The sequence below is a fragment of the Eriocheir sinensis genome, unplaced genomic scaffold, assembly GCF_024679095.1.
Source record: "Eriocheir sinensis breed Jianghai 21 unplaced genomic scaffold, ASM2467909v1 Scaffold427, whole genome shotgun sequence".
Lineage (NCBI taxonomy): Eukaryota > Metazoa > Arthropoda > Malacostraca > Decapoda > Varunidae > Eriocheir > Eriocheir sinensis.
Window position 1 is genome coordinate 330,879 of NW_026111751.1, and position 19,122 is coordinate 350,000.

Here is a 19,122-nt window from a genome sequence, read left to right on the forward strand (position 1 = left end):
CAGCATCTTCACTCTTTCATCCCTCACGCTGGTAAACTCTGGAACAATCTTCCTTCATCTGTATTTCCTCCTGCCTACGAATAGGCGCACCTGACATTACCAAATGTGGGGTACAAACTTGGCGGAGGGACTGTTTTTTGGGCGCCATTAAAGGTAATGGCTAAAGAGTAGCTTAGCCGGATATTTTGTTTTTATTTATTAATGATCCACGAGCCATCCTAGAGGTAAAGCAAAGTATGTGCTTATCTTTGTATTCATTCATACACACACTGGTAACATTTCTGTGGAGTCTGATTCACGTATTAGAGTGAAATTCTATTGTGATAAAGTCACAAATTCGTGTCACTAGTAAAAATGAAACTAGTAATTAAAGTTTTGGCACCATGAAATATACACAAAAAGATAAATATGAAAGCTCACGAAGTCACAATAAGTGACATCACCTGCTCTACGCAGTAAAAGTATACTATTTTAGGTATCTGACACCCGCAATATGGCAGGCTGCTGCTGCCTCGGCCACAGATTATTGCCAGATTGTCGTACTCAGCCGATTATTTTCCCGACTTCCTGCCCCAAAACTGTCTTTTGGGCTCCAAAAACGAAACTAATTTATAGTTATCGTCAAAAGAGTAAGATTCTGATGTTTCTTAGCAATAGTTAGGCGTCAAGCACCGTTAAATACTATGCTCTGAGTACGATAATCTGGCAACGGTGGCTATACGTATTTTCATATTATTGTTCTGTTGTTTATTGAATATTGTGTTAAAAAAAAAAGAATACGCATAATTTTAGCTAGTTTTTGGTTATAAGGATTCTTTACGAAATACAAATATAACATTACCTTCTTTTTCTTAGGAAACGTCCTGAATCCTGGATCGGCTATGGTATTGTCAGGTGCGCTTATTGAACTCTTTCAAGAGAAGGGTATTAGGGCACCTCTCCTCCCGAAATTGACCTCTCTTTCGGCCACCTCCTTTGATTATTTTTTTAGGAGCAGCGAGCAGCGGGCTTTTTTTTTTATTATTGTTTACTTTTTTGTGTGCCCTTGAAAAAAAATTAATAAATCGGGTTCTCAGGTTTCTTTACTTCACTTTCATGGTGCGTAAACTATCACTGGGCCCACAAAACTACCCATCAAAATACAAACACAACCTCCACGAAATCCTTATCATGTATTTCTTCTTTACATTCATGGTGCAGAAGCCTCGTCAAACAATCACTGGGCTCACTAAACTGCCCATGGGAATAGCCACAACCCCACGGAAGCCTTATGTTATTTTTTTCCCATTCATGGTGCGGAAGCCTTGTCAAACTATCACCGGGCTCACAAAACTACCAACAGAAATACTAACACAACCTCCAAGAAAGCCTGATAATGTTGTCAAACTATCACCGGGCTCACAAAACTACCCACAGAAATACTAACACAACCTCCAAGAAAGCCTGATAATGTTGTCAAACTATCACCGGGCTCACAAAACTACCCACAGAAATACTAACACAACCTCCAAGAAAGCCTGATAATGTTGTCAAATTATCACCGGGCTCACAAAACTACCCACAGAAATACTAACACAAACTCAATCACGAAAGCCTTATACAATGGGAGTTTGTTTCCGCGTAAAGTCTAGAAATGTTTTGATAATGTCTTTTGCCAGTCCTTCCCCGGCACGTTGGTCTTTATCTGCGTCTGTGTGTGTGTGTGTGTGTGTGTGTGTGTGTGTGTGTGTGTTGAACGTAATTAAATCAGGTTTCTGACAAATTAAGGACGTATTTATTTGCTTGACTTAATATTCTTACATTTTTCAATCAAAACGTTTATATTCTGGTAAGCTTAAGATTATATGCTCAGAGACACATAAGAAAGAAACACACACACACACACACACACACACACACACACACACACACACACACACACACACACACAGTTCAAGGGCATCGCAAGCATACAATTTTATCACATCTGGAAATAACAAGACCATAGTAATGAAAAGACGCATGAAAGGAGTCAGAAACAACACCAATAAAGTTCACCTCTGAATTTTCCGCGGGACACGCCACGTCGGAGACACACGCAGAGCCGCTCGCCCGAGGCACTTTCATCGCTCCCAAAGATAACTAGACCAAAGAAGTAAAAGTCGCCAAAGAGTCAGATATTGCACTCAAATTAAATATGTATCTGCACTGTATTTGTTTTTTTTACAGCACAGAGCAACTCGAGGGCAACAAAAAGATGTAAAAAATAAACCCGATAACTGTTGCTCTCATATAGCGATAAGTATAGAGTGGCCAAAAGAGAGGTCAATTTCGGATGGCGATGTGTCTTGATACACTCTTTTTGGCAGTAGAGAAACGACATGGCCATATAAGACAGAAACAGCCGCTCAAATGTTCCCGAAGCTCTTCCTACGCACTTGAATACACCCATCAAAATGTAAGCGAAGGCAAATATATCAAATTATTTTTTTAAAGACATATTTAACCGGGAAGTGACGAAATGAAAGGAACAGAAACGACTCATGAAAATGCAATAGGAGGAGGAAAACTAGTTTTAATAGCAAAGGTAAGCGTCTCACCCCACTGAACCGTATTATAACGTATAAGCCCACTACTTCTCAGTATGAAACAAAAGGCACGTCCCATATCTCATAAAGTATTAGACTTGTCTGGATGAAATTTGGTAGGCGTCATCTTTGTCAAGTGGCCATCTACCCCTGAGAAAATGGTTGTTGTAGCTGCAGTATCTCAGACGTATGAGACTGATATGTTTCAGGCCTTTAGCGGTAATATTTTACCTTATCTCTGGGGATCATCAGAACATAAGTTTATCATGTGGGTTTTTGTTTTACAAGAGGTAGGCTACTTCCCCACACTCCACCTATTTATTTAGAAGCTTCCTGTAGCATAGTCAGCTGCAGAAGCTTTCTTTACACGCCCCGATGGTATTTCATGCGCCTCGGCAATGCGTTTGCCGTTGCTGTCTCTCAAGTCTCTATAATAATTTTCAAGGGTAAAATATTTATCTCCAACAAAGCTCTGGATGTCATAATAAGCACTCCTTGTCATGGACTTGGTGGTGATGGTGGTTGCTGCCACAGAGTACAAATTATATCCACCACCTGTTTGCAAAGAATTGGCAAGTTTGACATTATTTTCAGAAAAATTGCCATCCCTGACTGTCTTCGAAGAGCAGTAGAACACTTCATAGTGGCATATTTTGCACTTTACAGGCAATCAAATGTCTGTCTCCTGCCTTGAATATGATGCTATGATGGATATGATATGATGGCTAACCCACCTGGGCATGCTACACAGTCAGCCTCAAACCGCTTCTGCAGTACACATTTATCAATAATGCAATTTTCTGTACTTACAACAGATGTTTTGTCACTGTAGTCCTGATGTAACAGCTCAATTCGTCTAGCCAGGGTGCTGGTGGGGGCTGGCTGGGTGGCGGGTGGCTTGCCCATCTCACCTGATTCTCACTGTGGCAGTCTTCTGTTCCTCTCTCTTTCTCTTCCTGGCCTCTCTAACCTCTGCTAACCTTTCAGGTCTCTCCTTGAGTGCTTCAGACTTACGTGGCACATCGAAAAATGGTGTAAAACACATCAGATTACGAGCCCGAGTTCTCCCCAACACGTAAACAAACAATACTCTTTTTCTTCGTTCTTCCCAAGAAAAGTCTACGTTTTCTGAGAACAAGCCCGACAGAGCATGCTGTCATGAAAAGGTGGACTAAATCAAACTAAAGTCAAAAAGACGATCGAAAAATCATTAAAAACCCATGATATTTCAATCTCTTGCTTCTTAGCGTTAAAGTTAAAGGACTAGCACGTGCTCGTGACCCTTTAACAGTGGATTTTAAACAACTTTTCATGAGCAGGATTATCTTTTTTTTAGGCCTTTAACTTGAAAATCGCAAAAAAAACGAAAAATTATTTTTTCAAAGATAATGCCTTGAGACGCTCACCTTAATAAATAGCACAAAAACTGTGCTAGAGCGGCGTCGCATGACCCTCCAACACACCCGCAACAATTTATATTATGCAACTAGGGGTCTTAAATGGAAAATGTTGAAAAGTAAAGATGGCGCCATTATAAACACTTGCCTGCGCCACAACGGGCTGGGGCCAACCATTACCGGCCAAGACGTTAAAAAAAAAAAATGAAGTGCCATGTTGTAGGGTTCATCAGGGCTAACAAATGTTATTGTACAATGTCATGTCTACAATGCATGGGTAAGCCAGGAAAACAACTTGAAAGAACAACAACAAGATGGAAAATCTGTTGGTCGGCGTCTGCAACGCCGATAACAAGATGTAATGACACCAATAATATGACAATAACGACAATGAAATATGACTGAACAACACAAAGGACGGACATGCGCCTCTAACTAACCTTCAAATATTCTTCATCGCAAAGACATTCAGCAGCAGAAAAAGTCAGATATATCGACAAGTGACCTGACGCCTGACCTCTTCTTGAAGTGAAATAAAAGAAGCGGGAAACAACTCTTAGCGATACAATGTTTCGCTGCGGCACATTCCCTCTCCTCGTAGTAACAAAACACAGGAGCATCAGGAGGAAAAGCAATATTGCCAAGACCTGTTCTCTTAACTTATCCAAACAAATAAGCACAAAAAAGTAGCAACGACACAAACTTTACAGGAGTAAATTTTCTCCTCGCAACATGTTGAAAAGTAAAGTGAACATACAAAAAATCATCAGTAACGACTTTCCAATTTTCCTGCAACACTTTATCGTTGTAGTAAAATGAAACCAAAGATATTACATTACTAGCAGATAACTTCTGAGAAATACTATTCCGAAGCAAATAACACAAGTAAAAAATAAATGGAAAAAATATCACCACACATTTTCCAACAGTTAATCGCGGTAAACAAAACAAAACAAAACAAAAATTACCAGCAAAAATAATCTTCGCAAGGCTGTTCTTCGCAATAAAACACACCAACTGCCATGAAAGGACACGGCAACAATGCGTCACACTCAGCACGCACTGCCTCGCCTCACGTTCGATTCCGCGCACGTCGGGAGTCTGGGCGAGGCGCGCATTGTACTATTACGTGTTGCTAACGAGTGTGCAAGGTAACGACCAAGATTACGACCAACTCACTGCCTGGCCTTGAGAGAGAGAGAGAGAGAGAGAAAAGGGGGTGGTGGGTGGGTGGGGGGGAGTAACCAGCTCGTTCGCCACACCGACCTCCACCATCGTGCGTCACTTCAAGACTTCAGGCGGGAGGTGAACAGCTGGCTTAGGACCTGTAGGCAGTAACTCAATGTGTGTCTTGTCTTGTATATAGCTAAAGATAGATGAAGCTTAAAACCTTCAACTTTTGCACAATATTTTGTAAACCCTGTTTAAATAAAGAGAGAGAGAGAGAGAGAGAGAGAGAGAGAGAGAGAGAGAGAGAGAGAGAGAGAGTGTGTGTGTAATTCACCTCTTGGCCTGCTGCGGGTCTCTCTCGAGACAGCCACCCGTTCCCCTACGGAAGAGGACAGAGCTCGTACTACCGATCTTTGGGTAGGACTGAGACCACTCACACACAACACACCGCGACAACGAGGTCACAACTTGCCTTACTTCGCGTACCTACTCACTGCTAGGTGACAAGGGGCTACACGTTAAAGAAGGTAAACCCAACCTATCTTCACCCGGCCGGGGAATCAAACCCCGGTCCTTCTGGTTGTGTGTGTTGGGGGGTGGGGGGGTGGGGGGTCATAACTTTTGCCCTAAAGACCTCCTGTATCCTCTCTCTCTCTCTCTCTCTCTCTCTCTCTCTCTCTCTCTCTCTCTCTCTCTCTCTCAAAATCTTGATTCACTGGCCTCAACGTTATTCAATGTTCCGATCGGCAACTTTATGGTCCTTCGGCTTCCTCTCTGAACACGAGTTTTATTTTAACATCTTCGATTAACTTTTCTTGTGGTGCGTCTATATCAGTTTTTCTATCCCTCTTTTTAGGGTGCAGCTTTCGACACACGGCATCTATTCAATCTTTGCTATTTTGTGACTGCATTTTCATCTGACTCCAAGAGAGAGAGAGAGAGAGAGAGAGAGAGAGAGAGAGCAACAAAGACCCTAGCGACGCGTGCAGTAGCTCCACGCGAGATACTGCAACGTTTGACAATTACCGAGTCGAGATATGGAAACAATAAAACTTTAAGAACAATAGAGCTTACGTTTGTTTACACACCTTCAAAGGTTACTGCAGGGAAAACAACAACAATAACAACACACACACACACACACACACACACACACACACACACACACACACACACACACACACACACACACTCGCACGCACGCACGCACGCACGAACGCACGAACGCACGCACTTTTTTTTCACTTGCGTCTTCCCTCTCCTCCTTCAAGAACTTTTTTTCTTTATTTCCTTTTCTGCTTCTTTTCCTTTTTTCTCCGTAATATTTCTTCTTGTTTAAATTCTCTTAATTTTCCTTTCTTGTCGTTTATTTTCTGTCTTTTCTCATTACTTTTTTAGGTCTTTTCCCATTACCTTTTTAGGTCTTTTCTCATTACTTTTTTAGGTCTTTTCTTATTACTTTTTTAGGTCTTTTCCCATTACTTTTTTAGGTCTTTTCTCATTACCTTTTTAGGTCTTTTCTCATTACTTTTTTAGGTCTTTTCTTATTACTTTTTTAGGTCTTTTTTATTACTTTTTTAGGTCTTTTCCCATTACTTTTTTAGGTCTTTTTTTTATTACTTTTTTAGGTCTTTTCTCATTACTTTTTAGGTCTTTTCTCATTACTTTTTTAGGTCTTTTCTCATTACTTTTTTAGGTCTTTTCTCATTACTTTTTAGGTCTTTTCCATTACTTTTTAGGTCTTTTCTCATTACTTTTTTAGGTCTTTTCCATTACTTTTTAGGTCTTTTCTCATTACTTTTTAGGTCTTTTCCATTACTTTTTAGGTCTTTTCCATACTTTTTAGGTCATTACTTTTTAGGTCTTTTCCATTTTTTTAGGTCTTTTCTCATTACTTTTTAGGTCTTTTCATTACTTTTTAGGTCTTTTCTCATTACTTTTTTAGGTCTTTTCTCATTACTTTTTAGGTCTTTTCTCATTACTTTTTAGGTCTTTTCATTACTTTTTAGGTCTTTTCTCATTACTTTTTAGGTCTTTTCTCATTACTTTTTAGGTCTTTTCATTACTTTTTAGGTCTTTTCTCATTACTTTTTAGGTCTTTTCCCATTACTTTTTAGGTCTTTTCCCATTACTTTTTTAGGTCTTTTCCATTACTTTTTAGGTCTTTTCCATTACTTTTTAGGTCTTTTCTCATTACTTTTTAGGTCTTTTCTCATTACTTTTTTAGGTCTTTTCCATTACTTTTTAGGTCTTTTCTCATTACTTTTTAGGTCTTTTCCCATTATTTTTTTAGGTCTTTCTCATTACTTTTTAGGTCTTTTCTCATTACTTTTTAGGTCTTTTCTCATTACTTTTTAGGTCTTTTCTCATTACTTTTTAGGTCTTTTCCATTACTTTTTAGGTCTTTTCATTACTTTTTAGGTCTTTTCTCATTACTTTTTAGGTCTTTTCCATTACTTTTTAGGTCTTTTCCATTACTTTTTTAGGTCTTTTCCCATTACTTTTTAGGTCTTTTCTCATTACTTTTTAGGTCTTTTCTCATTACTTTTTAGGTCTTTTCCATTACTTTTTTAGGTCTTTTCTCATTACTTTTTAGGTCTTTTCCATTACTTTTTAGGTCTTTTCCCATTACTTTTTAGGTCTTTTCTCATTACTTTTTAGGTCTTTTCCCATTACTTTTTAGGTCTTTTCCATTACTTTTTAGGTCTTTTCTCATTACTTTTTAGGTCTTTTCCATTACTTTTTAGGTCTTTTCCCATTACTTTTTAGGTCTTTTCTCATTACTTTTTTAATTCTTTTCATTACTTTTTTAGGTCTTTTCTCATTACTTTTTAGGTCTTTTCCCATTACTTTTTAGGTCTTTTCCATTACTTTTTAGGTCTTTTCCATTACTTTTTAGGTCTTTTCCATTACTTTTTAGGTCTTTTCTCATTACTTTTTAGGTCTTTTCTCATTACTTTTTAGGTCTTTTCTCATTACTTTTTAGGTCTTTTTCATTACTTTTAGGTCTTTTCCCATTACTTTTTTGGTCTTTTCCATTTTTTTTGGTCTTTTCCATTACTTTTTAGGTCTTTTCCCATTACTTTTTAGGTCTTTTCCCATTACTTTTTTGCCTACTTCCTTCCTCTATTAGTCTTCTTATTTCTGCTTTCTTATTTTAATATTAATTACTTTGTACTATCTTATTTTTATTCTAACTTTTCCTCCTCCCCTTTCACCTCCTCCTCCTCCTTCTCCTCCCAGCTTTATATATATATATATATATATATATATATATATATATATATATATATATATATATATATATATATATATATATATATATATATATATATTTTCATTTGTTACGCCAATAATTTCCTCTCAAACCTTTCCACCTCCTTTTCTTCCTCTCCTCCTCCTTCTCCTCCTCCTCCTTCTCCTCCACCTCCTCCTTCTCCTCCTCCTCCTTCTCCTCCACCTCCTCCTAATCCTCCTCCTTCTTCTCCTCTTCCACCTCTTCCTCCCTTTATGCCTCCCTCCCTCTTGTCCCTATGCCAAGAGGAAAGGGGGAGGAGGGGGAGGTGGAGGGTGGTAGAAATGATGGAATGAGAGAGAGAGAGAGAGAGAGAGAGAGAGAGAGAGAGAGAGAGAGAGAGAGAGAGAGAGAGAGAGAGAGAGAGAGAGAGAGAGAGAGAGAGAGAGAGAGAGAGAGAGAGAGAGAGAGAGACTTTTAACAAAGTATGGAGCAACTGAACATAGAATACAATGAATTTTATTCATTTGCTAACAATAAGAAATAACTAAATATCTTACAAAGAGACATGCGGAATAATCACGCTATATAGAGCATGGTATGTCTATTATTTTGGAACAGTTGCTTAAACTTGTATTATTTCTGCAGTAGCCAGCAGGAACATACCGAGGCCTCAGGTGGGTAACGTCTTGATCATTGCACTCAAACATGACAGGGTACTCGTCTCCTATACTATTGTTACTACATTCACCACAAAGTCCTTCCTCTCTATAGGGGCTCTGGTAAACCTGCCCGTTGCAATGGGTAATCTGTGGTTATTAGTTCAAAATTTCAAAGACTTATTCTATACGGCTTTGGTAACCTTATTAAGTAGCTTTGAAAAGAGAAACTGTCCTTATAAGTCACATAAGTACTGCATGATGATTTACTGTTTAAAGTTGAATGCCACTCCGAGATTTAAGCATTCTTGTAAAGTTTCCCCTAGCAACTTAATAAAGTTATACTCCTGTAATTATTAACATCCTCTACTTCCCCTACATTTTTATAAATAGGGATAATAACTCCAATTAACCAGTCCTCTGGAAGGTTCCCTGCTTCTATAATCTTGTTAAAAAGTTTACACAGAGTACACATGCAGTGTATGATTCGTATGTTTAAAATATTCGTTAATGAAGTTGTCAATCTCAGCGGCTTTATTATTCTTTAGCCTCTGTATGCACCTGTTAACTTCCTCCTCTGTAACCATTTTATTCAGCTCACTGTCGTCGTCAATATCAATGCCCGCAGCATCCAGAGATTGTTCAATATTACCGTCTTTCACTAATCACTAAAAACGATTCATAAATGTTGTAATCAAAATTGGTACCTCAGACTTATTCTGTATTCCCCGTAATATCTGCCAATATAATCTAGAATCCTTAGTTTTATAATTTCTCAACTTTGCGATAAAATTACGTTTTTCCTTTGCTTTAAGCCTTTTAAGTTATTGGTTGTATTTCTTACTCCTTGATATCATGTCCATATACCTACTCGAACTTCTTAATACATTATTCTTATGCTTCGCCTTATGGTATTCTTTTCTACTTGAATAACACTGTCTATTAAAACCAGTCAAAATACTATTATTACTTATTTTAAGGAAGGTCTTACTTCATTGAGGGAATACTTTCATTGCTGGTTCAATAAGGATTGTTTGAAAATCAGCACTTAAATCAGAAACAGACTTGCGGGGGGGAAGAGAGAGAGAAAATACATAAAATTACATAGAAAATCAGACCACACAGACCCATGGTCCAGACTAGGTGGTCTGTCCTTAAACCTAAGTGAATCTGCACTAATCAGATGGCTCCAAAACGTTGCTTTTCTACTCTAGTTAATATTAAGTTCAAGGAGGTGACGGTCGAGCTTGTTTTAAAGGAGTCAATCGTGTTACATTGGACCACTGACGGGGAGCTTATTCCATTCTCATTACAACGTTGGTGAAGAAAAATTTGGTGCAGTCTGAATATACTTGTCTACATTTGAGTTTTATGACATTGTTCCTCGTTCGCAAAGTGTCATCGATCATAAACAATTTTGTTGTCTACATTCGTGAAACAATTAAGTATTTTAAAACATTCAATCAATTTTCCTCGGAGGCGACGTTTCTCAAGAGAACAGGTTAAGGGTGGAAAGCCTTTCTTCGTATGATTTGTTGCGCAAGGAAGGGATCATTTTTGTTGCTCGACGCTGAACACCTTCTAATTTAGCAATGTCCTTTGCATGGTGAGGAGACCAAAACTGTACCGCATATTCCAAATGAGGTCTGACTAAACTATTGTAGAGCGGAAGTATTACATCTTTATTCTTGAATAGAAAGTTTTTTTTAATGAAGCCCAACATTCTGTTCGCTTTATTTGCTGCATCGATGCATTGATGTGAGAATTTGAGGTTTGACCTGATTTTGACCCCCAGGTCCTTAACGCATTGAACGCTTGTGAGTTTACCGCCGCGCATTTCGTAATCAATTTCTCATTTCTTGTTCCAACTTGAAGGACCTGGCACTTGTTTACATTAAAGGGCATTTCCCATCTATCCGACCAAGCTGAAATTTTGTGCAAATCTTCGTGGAGGCTTTGTCTGTCTTCGTCAGTGAGAATCGAGTTACCAATCTATGTGTCGTCTGCAAATTTACTAATGCGATTATTGAGTCCAACATCCACGTCGTTGATGTAAATAATGAAAAGCACTGGGCCAGAACCGAGCCCTGAGGACGCCACTAGTGACCGGTGCCCACTCTGAGTTAAATCCGTCAATCAGCACTCTTTGTTGTCTGTTGCTCAACCAATTCGCGATCCATTGGTTTACTTGACCGTCAATACCTATTTGCTTTAATTTATAAAGTAATTTATGATGTGGGACTTTATCAAACGCTTTCTGGAAATCAAGATAGACTACGTCCACTGATTTGGTTACGTCATAAACTGAGAAGAGGTCGTTATAAAAGGTCAATAGGTTTGATAGGCAGGATCTTTTGTTACGGAATCCATGTTGTGAATCCCCAATTAATGAGTGGCTTTCGAGGTAACTCACAATTTTGTCTCTAATTATGCTCTCAAGTAGCTTACCTACAATTGAAGTTAGACTAATGGGTCGGTAGTTACTTGGTATTTTTTGTCTCCTTTCTTAAAAATCGGTGTCACGTTAGCCTTTTTCCAATCCGAAGGGACGATGCCTTGTCGCAAGGACATATTGAATACGGTTGTGAGGGAGGAGACTATTTCGCTCTTTGTTTCTTTAAGCATTATAAGATATACTTTATCGGGTCCGGGACTTTTATTTGTTTTAAGTGAATGGAAGCTTTAAGGACTTCATCGGTTGTTATTTCAAAATTAGGCAATGCATGCTCGAGATTTACATTAGTTCTGGTGTTGGTGGTAGCGGGAGGAAGACTGTTAGTCTTAAACACCGAGGAGTAATTGTTTAATAGGTTTGCAATATGTTGGCTGTCAGTCACTAGTGCACCGTCGCTGTTTATTAAAGGTCCAATTCCACTTCTGATCGCCTTTCTGTGGTTTATGTAACTGAAGAAGGATTTCGGACTATTTCTACAGTTGGCTGCAATATTTTCTTCATATATACGTTTTACCTTACATACTAATCTTTTTACTCGTCGCCTGGCATCGTTATAAAGTCTAATGTTTTCAGGCGAGCTTTGTTCTTTTTAACCTGTAAAACAATTTTCTCTCCTTGACTGAGTGTTTAATTTCGCTATTAAACCAAGGTGGGCTTTATTAGTATTAATTCGCTTCTCGCACAAGGGACTATCAGATGACGGCTTTGCCGTCATCTGATAGTTATATTCTGTTATTTTTGTCAGTTTCTACGAAGTTAGCTCTTTTGAAATTGGGCACCTTTACTTTATTTTCAGTCACTGATGTTTGAGCTCTAATGTCTACGCGCACTAATTTATGACCGCAAGAACCGAGGTGTTCTCCTACCGTGACATTACTGACTAGGTTATCTTGGGTCGTTATAACAAGGTCGAGTATGTTATTTTGTCGAGTTGGTTCAGAAACCATTTGGATTAGATAATTTTCTTCTAGAAATTCGATCATTCTAAGTGACTCGCCTTCTCTACCTGACAGTGTCCTTGGTCGATTTGGATGAGGTTAAAGTCTCCTATTATCAGTGAGTACGGCCTTAAAACGCTGTACATTTCAAGGTCGTCATGGAGTGATTGCCCAGGAGGCCTGTAGGTGACAGATATATTTAAATTGACTTTTGCAATGTTTACTCGCACCCACAAATGCTCAACGTTACTGTCTTTTGGTGTTTTGTCAGTGGGTTTTATATATATATATATATATATATATATATAGAGAGAGAGAGAGAGAGAGAGAGAGAGAGAGTGGCAGGTCACCCTCGCCCCGGAGAAGACGCAGGCCATGGTCATCTCACGGTCCCCAGACGCCTCTCGAGCAGTCTCAGGCGAGCTGCGTCTTGGAGGCAAGAGTCTGCCCCTCCAGGGCCACATCAAGGTCCTGGGAGTGACTGTGGACCAAAGCCTGCGCTTCGACCTCCACGTCCGAGCTGTTGCCCGCCAGGCCTCCCTGCGAGTCTCTGCCCTGCGAAGAGTAGCGGGATCCCTCGACCCACGAGGCATCCTCACTCTCTTCAAGGCACAGATACGTCCGTATCTGGAGTACGGTGCCCTGTGCTGGATGGCGAGTGCTGCCACCCACATGCAGAGGCTCGACGCAGTGCAGCGACGAGCACTGCGTCTGGTGGAGGCCAGCGAGCACCTGGAGGAGTCGTCTGCCACTGTGACATCGCTGGAGCACCGCCGTGATGTCTCAGCACTGGTGGTGTGTCACAAAGCCCAGGTGCAGGGGTTCCCCACCTCAGCAGCAGAGGCTCCCTCCAAGCGCTGCTCAGAGGTTCACCGGACTACACTCTCTGGTGACCAGCTCGTGGAGGTGCCTCGATCACCTCCAGGCAGCACCAGCGCACATATACAGCCAGGACCACACGCCTGTGGAACATGTTCACGGCAGCCACTCCCCAAGTGGAGAACATGAGCACGCAGCAGGCAAAGCTGGCTGCTCACAGGTGGCGTGAGGGACACCCAAGTGCGCTAGTGCTATGAACTATAAATATGAAGTGACAAACTGACATTATTCCATATTGTTTTTACATGTTTTTCTTTACTTTTTCGTATTTTGTATATGTATGATTGTATGTTTCAAACTTTCGACAATTCAATTTGTCCCATACGCAGGCTCTTAGAATAAGTATACCTAAAAAATGTAATTTTGAGCCTCCTTTTATTGTAAAAATTTGTTTAAATAAAAAAAAAAAATATATATATATATATATATATATATATATATATATATATATATATATATATATATATATATATATATATATATATATATATATATATATATATATATATATATATATATATATATATATATATATATATATATATATATATATATATATATATATATATATATATATATATATATATATATATATATATATATATATATATATATATATATATATATATATATATATATATATATATATATATATATATATATTTTTACAACAAAGGAGGCAGCTCAAGGGCACACAAAAAAAGAAAACAATAATAAAAAAAGCCCGCTACTCGCTGCTCCTAAAGTAAAACAAAAGAGGTGGCCGAAAGGAAGATCAAATACAGGAGGAGAGGTGTCCTGATACCCTCCTCTTGAAAGAGTTCAAGTCGTAGGCAGGAGGAAATACAGATGAAGGAAGATTGTTCCAGAGTTTACCAGCGTGAGGGATGAAAGAGTGAAGATGCTGGTTAACTCTTGCATAAGGGGTTTGGACAGTATAAGGATGAGCATGAGTAGAAAGTCGAGTGCAGCGGGGCCGCGAGAGGGGGGGAGGCATGCAGTTAGCAAGTTCAGAAGAGCAGTCAGCGTGGAAATATCGATAGAAGACAGAAAGAGAGGCAACATTGCGGCGGAATTTAAGAGGTAGAAGACTATCAGTATGAGGAGGAGAGCTGATGAGACGAAGAGCCTTAGCCTCCACTCTGTCCAGAAGAGCTGTGTGAGTGGAGCCCCCCCACACATGAGATGCATACTCCATACGAGGGCGGACAAGGCCCTGTATATGGACAGCAACTGTGCAGGGAGAAGAACTGGCGGAGACGGTACAGAACGCCCAGCCTCGAGGAAGCTGATTTAGTAAGAGATGAGATATGAAGTTTCCAGTTGAGATTTTGAGTTAAGGATAGACCGAGGATGTTTAGTGTTGAGGAAGGTGATAACTGGGTGTTGTCAAAGAATAGGGGATAGTTGTTTGGAAGATTGTGTCGAGTGGATAGGTGGAGAAACTGTGTTTTTGAGGCGTTGAAGGACACCAGGTTCTTCTTGCCCCAATCGGAAATAATAGTAAGGTCTGAGGCTAAGCGTTCTGCAGCCTCCAGCCTTGAGTCGTTAAGTTCCTGAAAGGTGGGTCTTCTATTAAAAGAAGTTGAGTAATGCAGAGTGGAATCATCGGCGTAGGAATGGATAGGAGCTGATGATGAGCTAAAAGACTTCACGCCAGAGGTTGAATTTAAGCAGCCAACCAGACGCCCCCACCCTCTTACGAGGGTGGGGCAGTCGGAAAGATTTTTAATCAATCCCAGACGACACAACGCCGTGGTATATATATCAAGGAACTGTCTTTAACCGACTGAAAAACATCTCAACAAACCACTTGTGCCAGGAATCGAACCCGTACTTTCTGAATAGAAATCAAGGCGCATACCAACCATGCCACCTGATGATTGATTAAAATTCTTTCCGACTGCCCCGAGCGTGAGCGGGACTTCTTTACCTTCATTCCTCGTAAGAGGGTGGGGGCGTCAGGTTGGCTGCTTAAATGCAATCTCTGGCTTGAAGTCTTTTGCTCATCAGGTGGCATGGTTGGTATGAGCCTTGATTTCTATTCAGAAAGTACGGGTTCGATTCCTGGCACAAGTGGTTTGTTGATATATATATATATATATATATATATATATATATATATATATATATATATATATATATATATATATATATATATATATATATATATATATATATATTTTTTTTTTTTTTTTACTTGTGACCTATAGCGCCGGGAGGCTAATTCATATGGGCCTGATGGTCGGTCCGAGCCCGATATGGCGCAGGCAATTGTTTATAGTGACGTCATTATTATTGGGTCATGCAGTCATGCTGCCCCCCGGAGCTCATTCTTGATTTCACTTGCGCTGTACATCTTCTTGAGTCCGGGTTGATAGGTGAGCTTTAGGACAGCACATGGGTAGTCTTAGGCCACTCGGTGGTGACAAAAATCCCAGGTGGTTAGTGGCGGATTCGAACCCACATCATGGACAACGCGGATTGCGGGCCGGCACGCCAACCACTCAGCCACCGCCACCCCGTGTTGTATATATAGATATATATATATATATATATATATATATATATATATATATATATATATATATATATATATATATATATATATATATATATATATATATATATATATATATATATATATATATATATATATGGGGAAGCGGTGGCTGAGTGGTTAGCGGGCCGACCCTGCATTCGCCGCGTTTTGGATGATGCGTGTTCGAATCCGCTACCACCTGGTATTTTTCAGTCACCGCCGAGTGGCCTAAGATTACCCACATTCTGTCCTGAAGTCACCTATCAACCGGACTTTAGAAGTAGCTGCCCAAGTGAAATCAAGAATGAGTTCCGGGGGACAGCATGAGGCAAGAATAATGGCGCCATTATAAACAACTATCTGCGCCTCAACGGGCTCGGGCCGACCATCAGGTCCATAAAGAATAGCCTACCGGCGCTATAGGCCATATATATATATATATATATATATATATATATATATATATATATATATATATATATATATATATATATATATATATATATATATATATATATATATATATATATATTCACCACACAGTCTGGGTTCACGCCTGGTAAGTCAACAAGTGACTGTATGCTAGCTTCGCGTACTGGTAAGGCGCGGACGTGAGTTTCGACGTGAAATGCTTGCAGCCTATGTCGATCTCAAGAAGGCGTTTGACTCAGTGCATCGCGAGGCACTCTGGGATCTCCTGCGTCTCCGTGGGATTCCTGCAAGGGCACGTGGCACGTCACCCAGAAGCTGATGCTGCTCACTGGGTTGTTTCTGTAAGAGACAGTCCTGAGCGGAGGAGGCCAAGGGGACGCCCACGGAGCTCGTGGTTTGAGCAAGTTGATGGATCCTGCTAGGAAGTACTCTGGATGGGAAGGAGGCCTGATTGGAGAATCTCCCAGAGGGATCTTCGGGCACGGCGAAGCGCCCCCCGGTGTATGACCCCCATGAATAATTAACTGATTTTTCACCACCAGTCGGGAGATAAAAATTCCAGTCTTCTCATTGAGTATATACACACATCATGCTTCCATCTATCTACTCGTCCGTCTTTCTTACTTCTCTCTTTCCTTTTTCTTTCTCTCGTTTATACATTAATTTACGCATCTTAATTTTCTTTACTAACCAATAAAGACAGAAATTCATGCTTAAATTACCTGGCCCGTCAAATTATCTTAGACAGGTAGAATTTGGACACCAACACTTGACTGGGACACACACACACACACACACACACACACAGAGCCGCTGTTTACTGGCTCGTGGCGTGAAAAATTTATCGTCATATTGGGTGACCGCACACGTCCGGCGAGTCGTGCAAATTATTAAAACAATAACTGTGAGGTGATGACAAGTGTGTGTGTGTGTGTGTGTGTGTGTGTGTGTGTGTGTGTGTGTGTGTGTGTGTGTGTGTAAAAAGACTGATATGGAGATATACAACAAAAAAACATTACATTTTCGCCACAGGTAAAAAAAAATGACAGACACGCAGAAAATTCAAACTGATAATAAGAAAAATTACGTCCCACAGAGACGACAACAGACAGACAGATAAAAATAAACAGAAGTACAAATCAGAACAAAACATAAAACAAACCTCGCTCTAACACCTGTACGAAAAAAACTCCACCACTTGTAAAGATTCTCGCCTGGGACTAGAAGGTAAAAACGACTAAGTGCATACACAGACAGGTAAAATTAGTAAAGAACAATTACTCAGCGCCATTTACCTTTATCCTGGGGCGACGATGAGGAGGAGGAGGAGGAGGAGGAGGAGGAGGAGGGGTCCCATGGCAGGCTCGGGGGAAGGTTCATATTCCTGCAGACAGATAACAGTTTATTAATATATTTTACTCGCCTTTGTTTTTCATCTTTACTTATTTTGCTGGAAGGAGAAAAAGAAAGGAAATGTGATGAAATAAAGTAAATGAAGAAAGGGGAACATAAAGAGGGAGGAAAAGGGAGTTAGAAATATAACAGTAATGAGATGAGGAAGGGAAAAAGATAACACACACACACACACACACACACACACACACAATATATATATATATATATATATATATATATATATATATATATATATATATATATATATATATATATATATATATATATATATATATATATATATATATATATATATATATATATATATATGCACTTGGTATAGCGAGGTAAAATATGCTGTTATGCATGCGTTAGTAGTAGTAGTAGTAGTAGTAGTAGTAGTAGTAGTAGTAGCCTACTACTACTAACGCTAAAAGGCGAGATGGCAACACTGTGTTAGCTAGCGACATGGCGAGACTCCAATTAGCATGTCTGCCGGCTACATGAGACACCATGAATCGGGGACTGCCAAAAGAGAAAAAAGAAGAAAGGGGATATGAAGAAATGAAGGCTCTCTAGAAAGCTTTATGAAACCAAAGCCAAAGGACAAAGACAAAGGATCTGCATCATCATCATCATCAGCTCCATCTGCAATACTGACTGACGCTGCCTCACCAGGTCCTGCAGATTCACACCATTTACAGCACAGCCTGCACAGGGATACACCTTCAGAACAAAACACCAGTCCCTAATTGCCAGATCCAGTTGAAGAGGCAATGACTGAATCTCATCCTACTCAAGCTCTAAAATTCCAACAAGATTCAGCAACTTCATGAAGTACACAGCTGTCTGATAGTGATCCTGCAAAATGGCAAGTGGGTCCAGATTTAATTGATTATTTCTCAAAACAAGCTCCATCTCAAAATATTCCTCCCAACAATCACGACATGTCAGAAAGAGATTTTGGAGGTTCAAAGAGATATGTAAAACAACGTTTCTTCACCAGAACCTTGAATAATGGTGAAACAGTGAATAGAGAATGGTTAATCTATTGTTTGTCTAGGGGCACCACTTACTGCTATGTCTGTAAACTGTTTTGTGCTACTCCAGTTTTCATTGATAAAGACAATGCTTTTGTAAAAGGATACTGCGACTGGAAAAATGCAGATGCTGGAATCCGAGCTCAGGAGACAAGTAAAGACCACCGTCTGAATATATGCAAACTTGTTGAAAAACAAACACGTTTGCGGATTGACTCAGAGCTTGTGCAACAACAGGAGATGGAACGTGACTACTGGTCCAAAGTTTTGACAAGAATGATTGCTGTAATCCAATTTCTAGTTGAACGTGGACCGGCCTTTCGTGGAGATTCGGAAATCTTATAAGATCGTCCAACAATGGCAACTATTTAGGCTGTTTGGAGCTCATTGCACAGTTTGACGATTTCCTAGCA